General features: G+C 42.6%; 1 non-coding gene across 1 annotated transcript; it reads right to left on the bottom strand.

The window, feature by feature from the left end:
* Positions 1-14,661: 14,661 nt before the first annotated feature.
* LOC116915166 lies at positions 14,662-14,768 on the bottom strand. Its single transcript, XR_004389828.1, has one exon. It is a non-coding gene; the product is annotated as a U6 spliceosomal RNA (small nuclear RNA).
* Between the last annotated feature and the right edge of the window lie 784 nt (positions 14,769-15,552).

The following is a 15,552-nucleotide window of genomic DNA, read 5'->3' as shown; positions in this document are numbered from 1 at the left end:
ATATGGAATGAAAGCATGACTCGAGCAGGAACCAGGTAGTAGAGGGAATGTGCCAACTGGGGGACATTTGAGTGTCTCTAGAACCTTTAGGTTGTGTCCAAAAACTGTGGAGACAATATTGTCTGATGAGGTATACATCCTGTGTCGGCTGTTGCAGAGATAGCTTCCATTTAGAAATCTGAGCATGCAGGGGCTTGGGGCTGCCAGAGTTGGGTTGGAAGGAATGACTTTTCCAAGCACCTTCCCGGGGTGTGCTGTGTGGCTCTGTTCATCCAAACCAGGTAGAATGCAAGCTGTCACATGAGGGGCAGGCCTCCTTCTGCCTGGAGCAGTGCACATGCAGGCTTGTCAACAGAGAGGCTACACCTTTTCTCAGTCCCCACTGCTCTTCCCAAAAGTGGCCCTAGAAACGTGTGCCAGGCTCTAAAGTTTGGATGAAGCCCACTTCCTGTTCCGTGATATGGGCCAACCAACACACAGCTGTACGGTAACCTGAAAATCTGGAATGAACTTGAAATCTGAACAAGTTGACTCTTATTTTTTTCTTTTTTTTAAATTTTATGAAAAATGTTCCAAGTTGCAAATGAAAGTACTTCTGAACTTGGCAGAAAAATGTGTGGGTAAGGAGGTTATCAGTTCAGGAAAAAAAAAAGGGTTCTTGAGTGCTGTTGACAAACATGGGAAGAGAAACACGCCGCTGTGGGGCCTGGCCTCTGCTTCTGATGGAACAGCCATCTGTTTTTGTCCCCTTTGTGCTTGTGCTTCTGTCAGCTGCCACCTCTCAGAGGCCCCAGAGGCAGGAACATTATCTCTGCAGGCCTCTGAGACTATTGTGTGCAGCAAGTCACTAGTGCTGGCTATCCACTTAACTGCTAGGCTGGGGCAGAGGCCATGGTAGGCATTAGAGGGCTAGAGCCCTGTGGCCCCTTCTCATAGGGAAAGAGGGCACAAGCAGGCATGACACTATTCACGGGTGGGTGGTTGTGTAAGACCAATTCAGTCCCCTTTCGAAGCTTACTGGTGCCTTGGGTGGGTTTGTAAGGAGAATAATCTATGAAAAATTGATCTTGGCTAGTTGACAAAGCAGCTGTCTTGTGTCTATTTCTGTCATTTAAATAGTTCTGAAGGGGCTAGAGAGATGACTCATGGCTAAGAGCACTGGCTGATCTTGGGGGAGACCTGGATGGGTCTTGGTGGCTCACAAGTGCCAACAATTGCTCGAAGCAGTTGCAGGGAATCTGATATCCCCCTCTGGCCTTCATGAGTACCTGTATACATGTGGTTCACATACTTCCTTTCAGATTATGGAACACACATATGCTCATAAAATTAAAAAAAAATTAATCTTCAGATAGTTCAGAAAAATACATTTCTCTAGTTTCGATGTACTAACTTAGTTCGAGCTATAACTCTTCCAACACTTTCTATATCTTAGGCCTTTTTGATTGCAAGCAACAGAAACCAAACTGTGACTATAACCCATAACAAACCTAGGTGTCCTATTCTGTCCTCCAGTAAAGCAAGGGCTAAACTGGGCTAAGGAAGGGAGGGGAAAGTCCTGACCCACACTGGTGGACTTTGGGAACAGCCTCTGAGAAGGTTGCTGTCATGTCAGAATGGGTTCGAGGAATTGGCTGATGTCCTCAGAGGTAAAGCCAGCCAACTGGTGACTTGTTTTAGGGCTGGCTGCCCCTATGGAGACTGCAGAGCCTAAGGCTGAAGATTGTCTGGATGAGATTCATGCTGTGGCCCATGCCTTCTCCAGGGCTACTCAAGTGCGGGAGTGAATGGAAAACGAGTGAATCTCAAACCTGGGTAACAGAGACTGCTTCTGTACCGCCCTTCAGGAGGGCACCCTTTGAAGTGTGCAAGAAGAGGGTATCACACTCAGGGTTTCAACAGCAATTAGCTTTTAAATAAATCCCTCCCCCACCATTTTGTAAAGTGACTCATACTTGTTTTGGAAAATTATGAAATACAAAAGACCCCCAAATAAAAATAGAAACATAGAGCAGTTCATGCTACAGAAACAGATACTTCTGGTGTGTGTTGACTCTCCTTTATGTTTTATTTCCTACTGATTTCACACTCCTGATCCCAACCTGTGAATGCAAGATTGTATCCCTCATTATCATCATTAGCTTTTGGCTGATGGTGTGATTTTAAGGTGTTCATAAGATTCCAATCCCCTCATTTCCAAAGAGCTACGGTTTGCTGAGTGTTTACAGGCTGCGATCCTACATTCAGGAAGGGCATCACTGCCTCTGCCCCCAGATTACAATGAAGGGGTTGGGGTGTCCAGCGCTCGCTGACTTGGTTATAGGAAGGATGCCTGAGGGACTGGTGGCTGCAGTGGATGGAGCTCAGAGCAGTGGAACAATTCTGGCTTCAGGAAGATGTGTGTTTTCAGCATTTGCCTTGGTGACAGCCTACAGCTCTCAACAAGTCTCATCTGAAATACAAGGTGATAAATAACTGACTGGAGGATTTTCTAAAAACATAAAATATATAACATGCAAGATGGAATATATAGCACAGTATATTTAAATATATGTCAAATATGAAATATGCAATGAGAGTTGCATGATGCAATTTTGTTGTGTCCTAGCATATATAAAATATAGATTAGCTGATGGTAAAAGACTATAACGTAAGTAAGAGAGCATATGGGAGGGGGTCTCAACTCATACTCAGCAAGGAAACGGCCCTGCATCCGTTAGAGACAGTAGTGCTTTTGATTTGGCAGAAAGAAATGGAGGGAGAGACATACGTGGCGGCCGTTCGGTGGACTGGATCTAACATAGGAGGAAGAGCAGGAGAGCCCCAGTGCGTTTGGTAGTGCCTGACCCTGTGCAGAGACAACCAAGCTCTCGGTGCTTTTCAAGGCACCGGGGAAGTCTTTTCTTGTTTCCTCCAAGCCCCGGCTTTCTGTTTCCTTTCCTGACAGGCCTTTCTAAAAGACTGACATGTCAGCCTTGTGTTTTACTGTTAGCTTTCGGAATTGCAAGCAAAGTACTTCAGGGAAAAACCATCAGCTTCTACTTAGTGGTGGATTTGTGGACCTGCCCTGGGACATGGTTTGATCTGTCTCGATAGGAAACACCATCCTTTGAAATTCTGTGAGCAGACTGAGGTACCTGGGATGAACTGGGCTTCCAGCTATTGTGTCCCAGACTCAGGTTCCTGTGGAGGACTGCTTGGCCTGCATCATAGTGTCATTAACTGTCACCAGCACGTCCTTAGGCTATTCACCCGTCTTTTCTGCAGAATAAGTACAACACCATTCACATGGCAAGGGTTTGTGAGGACAAAGTAGACATGTCTAGCACATCTAGGACAGCTGCCTTCCTCTCTCTGCTTAAGAGATGTTTTCTTGATCTATCACCACCAAGCATGTCACACAAGTGCACATACGTGCACAGGTACATGTATGCATGCATAAGTACATGCATGCATTCATGTTCTCAATTCATGCACATGCACCACACAGAGAAGCACATATGCACATGTGTACAGACAGGTACACATACATGTACATACAGTGCATGCATGCACAGATAAACATAGGGCTGCACATACAAATATGTATTTAAGCACATAAACAAGTACACATACAAACTGACATATGTGTGTGTGCACAGATAGCCTCCTCATACCGCTGCACATATGACTACACGCAGACTGTAGTCCACTTACATTGTTCTGTCCAGTTCCATAAATACACCATGCATTTTCCAATTGCATGACTTTGTAAGCATCCTTCCCTCACTAGCAAGGTATCTTTCGTTAATCAGCCTGTCAACTCCTCCTCATTTTGTATGATCCATGTCAAATGTCACATCTTCTGTGAAGCATTTCCCTAGACAAGAACTATTAGCTCCTTCTTCATTTCTCCTAGAAACTGTGAGGGTGTTTGAGAAGACATATCACATTCATCTCTGGGTCCCCAGCATCTGACACAAAGTCAGACATAATTGCCGAATACTGAAAAAGCAGGGGCGGAGTTTACTCTATCAGGTTCCTCAGTTTATGATCTCTTTAGAGAGGTTGAGGGGGAGAGCAGTTTCTGGGCAGAAGTGCTGCTAAGGCGTCACTGGGGAGGGGAGTCAGGTGCCTTGTAGGAGGCAGAGTCAAGGCCATCGCAGGTGGTAGGAAACAAAAGGGAGAAACATTCTGTTCCTTCAGCCTGTCAGCTCAGCTGCTGAGGGCCAAGGACACAGCCTGTGAAGGAAGAGGGAAGTGTAGGGAGATAGAGGAAAGGGAGCCTAGGGAGTAGGAGAGGTAATAGGTATCTTTGAAGAACAGAGGGGTAAAGAGGAGTGCTATCTTCCTAAGTTGGTGATCCAAGGGGATGACTGACTGTGGGAGGGGTGGGGATAGGGTGATAAGCTATCAAGTCAAGTGTGTCAGGTAAATACATCCTCAAATGTTTACTCTCAGGACCTTATTATACTCTTAAAAACTGTCAGAGACCCTGGGAGACTTTGCACTTCTGTGGCTTATATAAAATAAATATTTCGATTATTAAATATAATGCAGCACTTTAAAGATATATACCAATTAGTTGAAGCAAAAGAATATATCTATTGCTTATAAATATAGTAATTTATACTTTAAATTATGTAGAGTATAATAAAGTTGGTGAGAAGGTATGCTTTTGCAGCCTTTAGTAGATCCGATAAAGGGGATCTTTGTCTGAATTTTCATCATCCAGTCATCAATCACTTCAGGGGCCTCACATGATCTTTGTGATATCCCATGTCATCCTGTTTCTGGAAAGTCCCATGGCATGTAAGAAATATCTTAAGTGTTAGAAAAATAGTTGGACATTAAAGACTCACTGAAGAGGCCATGGGGACATTGGAGACATGTTGGAGACATGATGGCCATGTTAAAGTTCTGGTTTCTTATTTTGGGTGAGCTTGGTGTCTTTGGAAACTTCCTGTCTTGGTTATGGTTTTTATTGATGAAACACCATGACCAAAAGCAATTTGAGGAGGGAAGAACTTAACTCATTTTACAGTTTCATATCATAGTCCATCACTGTAGGAAGATGGGATAGGAACTCAAGGCAGTAACTGAAGCACAAGCCTTGGAGGGATGCTGCTGACTGGCTTGCTCCCTCCTGGTTTGCCTCAGTTTATTTTCATATACAACAAGAACAACCTACCCAGGGCAGTACTACCTACCATCTATGGACCAGCCTTTCCCCGGTGAATCATCAATCAAGAGAATGGGCTTGCCTTTAGACTGATTTTAGGGAGGCATTGTCTTAATTGTGATTCCCTTGTTTAAATGACAATAGCCTGTATCAAGTTGACAAAAAAAAAAAAAAAAAAAAAAAAAAAAAAACTAACCAGCCGAATTTCCTGGCTGCTGGTTCCCTAGTGATCGGTGAAGCTGAGGGTCCTTGATACAGCATGGAGAGTTTCTGTTCACATCCTTTATGGGAAATGAGGAGAGGAAGGGTCCCTGAGTGAGAAGTAGGAGAAGAAATGGATTCCTGAAGTCCAGGTAGCACCCTGTGTACTTGCTTGAGCCAGTTCTCTTCGAGAAACCATGTTCTGTCCTGCCCTTGTCTGGAGTAGGAATGTGGTCAGGTTCTTTGGAATCCTTCTGGTTTGTCAGGGCTGAATTCCTGTCCCCCATTTTATGTGAATGCTTTGTCCTATTTGGTTGTTGAGGGGGACTTCCTATTAGAGGAAACTGACAGCCTGCCTTATATAAAAGTAACTTGCATTTTTGAGATAATAAAAAAAGTCATTAAGTTGTTCAGAATGGAAAATGGACAAAGAAAAAGAAAATAAGATAAATAATAGTGATGTCCTCAGCCCTACAGATAGCTGGACGGCGATCCTTCTATTCTCTCTATGAGAGCACATAGTCCATTCTTTATGCTTAACGGACTATTTCTTCTTAAGTACAATCCTATCATGCGACTCCTAGAAACTGAATGATGTTTAACTTCTTTATTCTGGCATTCAAGGCTCCACTTTCCAGATGGTCTTTGGCTCTTACCCTGCCTACATTGCCTCATCCTGTCTCTCCCCCAGATAAAACATGTGCCTACGTCACTCCACACCTTTGAAGCTAGCCTGCTGTAAGACTGAGCACTCTTGTAAGCAGAATGTAGCTTGTAAATCCCAGGAATTTATATTTGCTTATTGTCCCTTTGCTTTCTGGACAATGCCAATGTGTTCTGACCCAGCGTCACTTTCATCCCATCCTAGCCCAAGCTGTCCCTTTGTCCTCTAATTGACACTGTATTTAACTAGAACTTCCCATGTGTGGCAAACTGAGTAACCTCTCACTGAGGTAGGGAGGGCAGACACTGTGTACTCTCTCCATCACCCAGTGTGCATGCATTTTTGGTCCCTTGGTTTTCCACTTGGACTTTGAGATATCTACACGCACAGAGGACTGATCACTTCGCCTGTATGGTTGGGAAAGAATCAGGGTTGAGCTGGCTCTGGCCTGCGATTCTCCAGATGAACAGGATTCCAGACCACAAGATGTCAGTGTTGTCTCAGCTACAGAGGAAGCAAACATCTTGACTTGCCTACTGCTGGAAGTGCTGAGTACTTCCAGGAAGAGCAGGTGCAGCTCCTTACAGCAGGTAGGTCTGCAGGAAAGACAAGTGTATGGCGACAAGACTCTGCCGACAAGAAAATACCACACAGGGCAAGCCAGTGAGGGCTCTCAGTGCTCTCCACATTCGGAGCTAGGATAGCAAGGTTGAAGCAGTTGCAGGAAAACCACTTATTATCCTGCCACGTGTCCAGCTGAAAGCACTAGAGGGTCACAAAGGGCCACTCAGTGGGCTGGGCTGAAACAGATTTAAGCAAAAATGTGTGTCTCTATGTCTAATCTTTTGTTCCAGCTTCAGTTCTAAGAGCTAACGAAGTGGGGATCTACTAACTTCATGACTTCTCTACAGAAGACAAAACAGCTTGTTTTCTTCGAGGAGTTCAGGAGGCCACTGCCAGCTTGCAACCCTGACCTCCATTTGCACAGTGCATTAACAAACCTAGGAAACTTCCAGGAGCCGCAGCCTTACAGGTTGTGGAGGGCAGAGCCTTTGAGATTTCGCCTCTAGCATGAAGCATCTGAAAATTTCTGGGTAGGAAATCAGAAGGGCTCCACCCTATTTCCAGGCCAGCCCTTTGAGCCACATGTGCCTCTAAGCCTGAGACCCCCCACCCCTTTCCCATCTAGTTGTTTTGTCCCCTAACAGCAAAGAGCTACCTGCTCCCCGGGGTGCTGTAGTCTCTCCTTACTTCTCTGCTGGGTGATTAGAAGGCTTCTTAGCACTCAGTCTACTTTCGTGACCTAGCTATAAGGATTTTTGTGCCAAAAAACCCCCAGCATACACATTCTCTTTGATGTTCTACTATTTATTAACAAGGAGGTAAAATTGAGATTATTCCTGAACTTCAAAACGTTTTTAATATTGAATGCAAAACATAATTTCTGTAAATCTATTAATTTTCCCTGAATTGGGTCTAGCAATTTATTTTTCCAGTCTGTTCATGCACCTGACCCTTTCTGATCCCATTTTTTTTAAAGTCCTAGAAAGCCTAGCACCTTACAGCCTCCCAAATCCCAGGACTTTTGTGCAAACCCTCTCGAAGATAAAAATCTTCATAATAAAATTCAAGCTGATTGTGTTATTTAATATTGTCTGAAGGCATCATGGATAACATATTGATTTCTCAAAATTAAAACTAAGAACAAAGAGAAACCCACACAATTGTCTGCAGTCCACCAACTGTTAGGAAAATGCTGAAAAATGTTTCCATGCAAAATCAATGAGATTTGACCTTAATGAAAAGATGACGGAGACTCTGAAACAGCATTTGCCTCTGAGTTATCAGTGCTCCCCAGGAACATCGGAAGCAGCCATTTTACTTGGACGTAAGGTGAACGTTGGGGCAAGAATGCCAGGGAAGAAGCAATGCTTCCTTGGTAGTTTCTGCCATGGGGATGGTGTTGGGGACCCAGCATTGCCCTTGTTTATGTTTACATGTGAGTGGATGAGCTCCTAGGCTGCTGCAGCAACCCCTACCCATTCACTCTTGCATTCTTCTCAGCTCCGTGTACCCAGCTGGCACTCCATAAAGCTGAGCTTGATACCTGCATGAGGTTGGAATGGAAACCCTGGATGTCCCAGCTCTCATGTGCTGCTTCTGTCTTTCTATGCCACTTAATCAATCTAAGGACTGTAGTTATTTTAATATTTCCATAGTAGTGTCTCCCATATCAGCCAATGAGGACAGGATCATATTAGAGATGCTCTCATTTTAGAGAGGGGTCACATGGTGGCTCAGAGGGATTAAATAACTTATTGGAGGTCACAGGATTATCCTTACCTCAAAAGATCCAGATTAAAGGTGAGCCTTCTCACTTAGGAATGATTTAATTAAGAAAAATCCCTCAGAGGTGAATCCAACCACTTGGGCTTCAGTAAATTCTAGATGTAGTCAATTTGACAACCAAGAATAACCATCACACTGCCCAAGTGTAGATCTATGTGTGCACTGCCTTTTTTCACCCCTCTCTTGGCAAATCTGAGCATAGTACGAGGATATTTTAATAAAAAACTATTGGCAGGATGGAGGTATGGACCAGTAGGTGGTTAGGTGAATGAGTGAGTGGATGGGGGAACACATGACTGACTGTGAATGCATGGGCCGGAACCTGTATTGATGGATGGTTGAAGAGATGATTATATGAATTGTTTCAGTTCTTTGATCAAAATCACTTATACTAGAATGACATCTACAATCCTCAGGACAGGAGGCAAAGCTACCACCCATATTCACCTACCCCCATCCCTCAGCAGACTCATTCCCTCCTACTTTTTTGGGGGAGTATTTATAAAAAATATAAATCAAGCTTGGAAGTAAGAAAAATGATGTCTAATACCCTTCAATGTCAAACTAGCACACTGTCTAGTAAGCTTACACACACACACACACACACACACACACACACACACACACACACACCCCACACACACACACACACCAACCTGATATTTTAGTGGAGATTTCTAATTTACTATTTCCTACTATTTGCTACTAGAACTTCATCAAGACAAATGTCAACCTCAAACTGCTATTAGGTTGCAAGATATTTGTGTTGGTAGAATTTTGTAGAGCATAGAAGATAAGCAAATGTTAAGGTTTCATTGTAAGATAGTGGCTGGGTAACTGACGCAATTATATTTCAGCCTTCTTTCCATGACAACAGTGAGTTTTCATAGTCTCTTTGGGACCAGGTCTTCAGGATCAGGTTTACCATCCTGTTTGTTCCTCCTTCAGTGGCGGTAAATCTATCTTTGCCACATGGTTACTGCACATTTCTGAGTATTTGACACTGAATCGCTAACGTGCAACTGCTTCCCCCTTCTCAAAACTGTGGTATTTGCTCCATTTAAGGTGAATGCCTCTTCCCAGCGCCACCCTCCATACCCAACACATAAACTGTTCTCTCCAAAGCTGTCTCCTGTTCATTCCTGTAGGCTGAATTAAATGTCAGCTTGCTAGAAGGTCTTTCCTGATACATACCCCTCCCTACACAAGTGTCCATTTGCACACACAAAGATATTCACATAACTTTATAATATAGAACTTCTGCATTACATTTCTGTAATATCAACTAGAAAAAATTTTTTTTAAGAGAATGGGAAAAATCAGATCTGCCAGGTATATTCAAATGCCTTTTCCTGTGTTAGGAGAAACCCAGCCCCTCCCTGTTTGCACAGTTAAGGTAAAACTCCTTGATTCGTCCCTGAAAACACTCACTCCTCAGAATCCAATTGCTAAGACTCCAAAGGATGAGCCGGCTGGTCTTTCTTTTACAGAGATGATCAAGCAGAGCGGTCTCATGCACAGCCTCTCAAGCCTTATACTCACATTCAGATCAGAGGTCTTGGTCTCCCCAGCTCATACTCTTGTGGTACTCTAACGCCAACTGTGACTATTTCCTCAAGGGAGCTGCTTTCAGTGAGTTTGGAAAAGTGCCCTTGCTAGAGGTCTAGATTGCATGACAAAGCCAGGCTCATTTAAGGAACGTCCGGGGAGCTCCAAATTCCTGGCTCTCTTTCTGGTTGGAGTTTTCAGACACTGACCTTACATGATGAAGTTGTATTTTTCCCATTCCAGAAAAGAATGGAGTGTGTGGTCTTAAGCTAAGTGGCTTTGTATTTATGCAGGAATCTAAATGCCAGGACTTGGGGAACACAGCAGAGCCAGGTGAGGTCTCATTTGCTCTAATATGTAACAAGGAAAGTGTGATTGTATTTCCAAGTTCTATTCTCTCTGGGTAATTACGTACAGTGTTATATTTTCCAAGATCAAAGGGTGACTCTTTGGATCTGCGTTGCAAATGAGTTATTGCACTGTGCAAGCTAACTCATGCTTTCTAGGCTGTTGTGGGATAGGGCATGCATGCTGAGAGCCGGGGACCTCTGAAAGGAGGTGCAGCAAACTGACTGAAGCAGACAGCATGGAGATAAAGCAAATTGGTGGGGTTGGGGGAGCAGAAAGATTCAAAAATGGGACATAGGAAATGAGCAAGGAGTTAGAAATCCTAAAGAAAAGAGACTGTTAGGAAAATTCAGCTTGGACTTATTCAAAGGTAGAGCCAACAGCAGTACTAGGCCCCTTTCCTAATGGAGTGGCCAAGAGGAGAAGGTGTTCTGTCATAGATATTTACAGAGTTGTTTGGAAGGCAGTGTTCTTGAAATCCCAGCAATTGTGTGCATCTGTCACTAACAAATGGAAAATGGAAATAGCTTGAGAAATAGTCTTACACTCACTGAAGTCAGTGCTTACAAGGCCAAACCTGAGGCAATTTCAGACAGACTAGGAAATCTCTCCAATGAGTATATTGACCCTGATAGAGTGGGGAGATTAATTCAGCTTGGACCAGTGAGAGCTGTGTGTAGTTATATGTCTGGCAATGTATATTGTTGTGATCTAAACCTGCTAGATACGTTACAGAACAGGTACTGTCTCATTAATTTGATAGGAAGGAATCTGACATGGAGAAATGCTAGCCAACTTCTGGTCATAGTATATCAAATCCCTGTCATGACTTATTTATGGTGGCTGTGGGTGTCCCTAAAATAGACCAGGAGGAGACATAGCAGAAAACTCAAGAAGGCACTGATAAGACCAGAGTCGGTAGGTTTTTCACCTTTTCTGTCTGTATCATGAAGGAGATCAGGAAACACCAACCTTCCTTGAGTCACATTCTTTAATTTATTACTGAATTTCTAGCATTCCAGGAAATGGTAAGAAATACCCTGCAAAAAGGCTTTATGCTCAAAGAAATTGGGGTTAAGCTAATGCATTAACTTTAGGACTTTTGCAATCTTTAATGGGCTTATGTGCAAGATGAAGAGGTAGAGAACGCTGCTACATGCATCTGGTCGTGCTGCTTTCTTCCTCTCCCTTGTTTTTAGTGGGTGATCTGCATCTATAGATCTATCATTTGGTGATGACTTGTATATGTGGTTCACTCTACAGAGAGGGTTTGACTCTTTTTAGGTTTCCTTTTCTTGAAGATATTACACATTATGAAGACCTCTAGATGTTTGTGGTTCAGAACTTGGTTAGTGGCACCTGCAGAGCAATGAGGAAAGAACAGGGAGCAGGGCTCCACTTGGGGGGTCGACAGTTTTAGCCACATAGGAAGAGGCTTCGCAACTTAATAAACTGGTGTGTGGTAGTCAGCTGCTTCGGTGGTTAGCATTCTAGCTAAGGGTCTGTAGAAAAGCAAGCTGGGAGACACAAGACAGGAAAATTAGGCAGAGCAGAAAAAGGAAGGCCAGACTGATACACCATGTTGCTTCATTCCCTTTCAGAGGGACCCTGTGTGATCAGCTTGGCTCCTTTGGCTCCCACACAGGCTACTGTTCTGCAGGAGTACAGGAGCATTAGCTGGGCTTTACATCCAGACAGATGTGCATTAAAAACCTTGTACTCATATTCAATTCCCAATTTGTGACTTGGGGTAGAGTTCTAGGAGTTGCGTTTTGTTTCCAGTGATAAGAGCCTTTGCAAGGGTTCGGTGAGAAATGTGTCTAAGGCAGTGTCTTTCTTCTCCTGTTGAGAGGCCCAGGGTCCATTCTCAGCTTCACGTAGTCCCCCTTGCTTGGTCCTCGGTTCCTTTTTTTCAACCAGGGACTTTGTCTCCTTTTCTCTTTGTGCTGTCTCTTCTTGCCTCCTGCTCCTCCGATTCTCTGCCTTTTTCTCTCTTGGGCTTATGACTGATCAAATCTTATGGTTCTGATCAGTGCCTTTGCTCATACTTGGGATCTGCTGCTCATGTCATTGTCGCTTCCTAGAGTTGGTATCTAAGGCAGGAAACTGAGGTCAAGGAGCAGCTCCCATGCTGTAGGGTGCATGTTCAGAAAGCTTTCTCCTCCACAGAAGGAGGGCAGTCGAATGCCTCTCTAGAGATTGGTGCCTGCTGTACACAGATCTATCTGCTACACCAAATCAACTGACGAAGGGATTTGGCACAATGGGTAAGTACTTAATGGCATATTTTTTTGCCATTTGATGCTATTTGCTGTACACTCCCTGCATGTGAATGAAAACTTCCATGGCGTACTTCTCTTTGGTGATCATCCTTCTTTATGTTTTCTGTCGGTTACATATGAGTGGTGAGCAAGCTGAAGGCCGGAAGTAGCTGTCAGCTCTGGAATTCTGGACAGATGATTTTAATCTCTCTGAGCGAACAACAATTGTTTAGAAGCATTGCTGAGATGCTAACCTTGGGGAACACTGTGTTTTAAAAATATTGAACTGAGTAAAATTTGAAGATTTATTTATTTTCCCTCTGATTTATAGCTATAATATATGCTCAGAGTAAAAACTAGAAATACAGAAATGAGAACTACCATCAAAGTTAAATTTAAGTATGTTTTCTAAGCCAATCTGACTTCTTCCCTATATCCCCCCATAAACCAATACCCACGCCCTGTAATCAACCAGTGATTAGGGTGCACACATGGGCTAGTTTTTTTCTTAAAAGTTTTAATAGATTATTTACTTATTATGTGTGTGCATAGGTGTCCATTTGCACCTGAACATGTTTTGAGGTCATTGTGTTGACATCAGTGGTTAAATTGTAGGACTCTATTCTCTCCTTCTACTCTTTGGGTGAAACTCAGTTCATCAGGTTTAGAACAGGCACCTCTATTGGCTTGGCCACCTTCAATATATACATTAAAGACAGTTTCATATATTCTAGGCTAGCCTGGGATTCCCCATGTAGCTTCCACCTCTCTAGTGCTGGGGTTATTGGCGTGTTCCACCACACCTGCTCATGCAGGGTCGGAGAATTAGGTCAGGACACAGGACTTCTCCCTCACCTCAACTGCCCCCTGGACTTTAATTGTTTTTAATTCTTTGGTGCCCCCTTTATTGTGGCTAGAAGAATAATGATGTATGGAATGTAAAAAGGGCTCTTACAATCTTTCTGCCTCCTTTCTACCATTTCCCCTGTGCCTTAGATGTGGGAGTTGTACCAACTGGGGATGGACACCATATAAACAGCTGTTATCTGTATTTTGATTAGTTGTGACTTTTTTTTAGATTTATTTATTTATTCTATAAAAGTACACTGTAGCTGTCTTCAAATATATCAGAAGAGGGCATCGGATCCCATTACAGATGGTTGTGAGCCACCATGTGGTTGCTGGGATTTGAACTCAGGACCTCTGGAAGAGCAGTCAGTGCTCTTCACCGCTGAGCCATCTCTCCAGTCCTAGTTGTGACTTTCTTATGCCACACTCGGTACCCAGTTCTGAAATCATACACATATACAACCCATGTTAAGCAAACTCAGCAGGTTATATTTACATATTTATGCATCTCTGTGTGTGTATGAGACAATAATAATTAAGGAAAAAAGGCCAGGAAAGGGAGTGAGGAGAGGACATGGGAGGGTGTGGAAAGACATAGGGAGGAGAGAAATTATGTTACTGGGTTTTAATGAAAACAAATAGAAAGACAATTAAAAATTTAAAGATACTCCTCAATCTTAATCCACATATGGTAAAATATACTTATTTTGATAAGCTTCTCAAAAGCTTCACTATTCTATTAAAATGTAAACAATTTAGTAATTTTTGTGACCATTTATGATATTATGTCTGTTTTCAATTTTTCTTTTATTTTTACAGAAACCTTAGTAATTTTCCTCACAGCTTTCAACATTTTTAAACTAATTGAATATTAGGTGCTTTATCTAACCATCTGTATCTATTAGTGATGTTTCCCTCCACACTGAATTATCAATTTTTTCTGGTATAGCTTTTTTTAATACTGCAAATTATCCAACTTTGTGAAATTTATGTTCTTTTTTTTTTTGTTGATTTTGGAAAGTAATGATTACATCCAGTACATAGCACAAGTGTTTATCTATACTTTCTTTTCTTATTTTAAAAAGTTTCTCTTATTTTTTATTAATCATTTTATTCATTTACATTTCAAATGATACTCCCTCCCCGGTTACCCCTTCACAAACCCTCCCATTCCATCCCTCCTCTCCTCCCTCCTCTTTGCCTCCATGAGGGTGCTCCTCTACCCATTCACCCACTCCCATCTCACCGCTCTAGCATCCCCCTACGCTGGGGCATCAAGCAGAAATAAGGAATGTTTCACGAATTTGCGTGTCATCCTTGCACAGGGGTCCTGCTAATCTTCTCTGCATTGTTCCAATTTTAGTTTATGTGGTGCTGAAGCGAGCACTTCTTACTGTGTCAATCATTCATTCCCAAATAGTGGTAAAGTAATGGTAGTCTTGGCGGGCACTCTTTTCTTGCTCTTGAATTTAATGGAAATGCCTCTAAAATGAGTCATGAAGAATAATGCCTGGTGTTGGTTTGTGGTGTGTGGTGTTGGTTTGTGGTGTGTGGTTTTTGTCACAGCAAAGAAGTCTGATTTAAATTCTGGTTTTGCTAAGAGGGTCTGCTCCCTACTACGAACAGGGTGTTGATTTAATCAAATACTTTTCTGCTCCTGACCAGGTAATAATAATAGTAATAGTAATATTTTTTCTTTCTCTAAGTTATTGAGGTACTACAGCATCTTAACAGATTTACAAATACCATGTAGGTCCTAGGGACTAAATTCACATCAGCAGGATTGAAGGCAACTCACTGAGCCATCCTGCTAGCAAAGCATTTTTGTTCTTGAGAGAGTTGAAGAACCTTTTTAAAAGATATTTATGCCCATGATTGTTTGGGAACTTATATCCCAGTCCCATTCTTTTAAGATTTCTGAATGCATATAAATTTGCTTTGAAGAACTTTAATTCTCTGTTAAAGGGTCTCTACTTGACTCTTCTTTTCCTTTCTGTTTTTAATATTGTGAATGTATGCTTTTTATTCATTTTTAAAAAATACTTCTGACACTCTTTAAATGTTTCCAGAGCAAAAAGTTGACTTCATCTGACTTTTGTGAACTTTTACTGTGAGGTTATGCATGTGGTTTACCTGTTCCCTGCTAGGTAGGCTTAAAGACAATTTTCTGG

This window comes from Rattus rattus, chromosome 13 (assembly GCF_011064425.1).
Source record: "Rattus rattus isolate New Zealand chromosome 13, Rrattus_CSIRO_v1, whole genome shotgun sequence".
Classification (NCBI taxonomy): Eukaryota; Metazoa; Chordata; class Mammalia; order Rodentia; family Muridae; genus Rattus; species Rattus rattus.
This window is presented reverse-complemented; position numbering and strand designations above follow the sequence as displayed.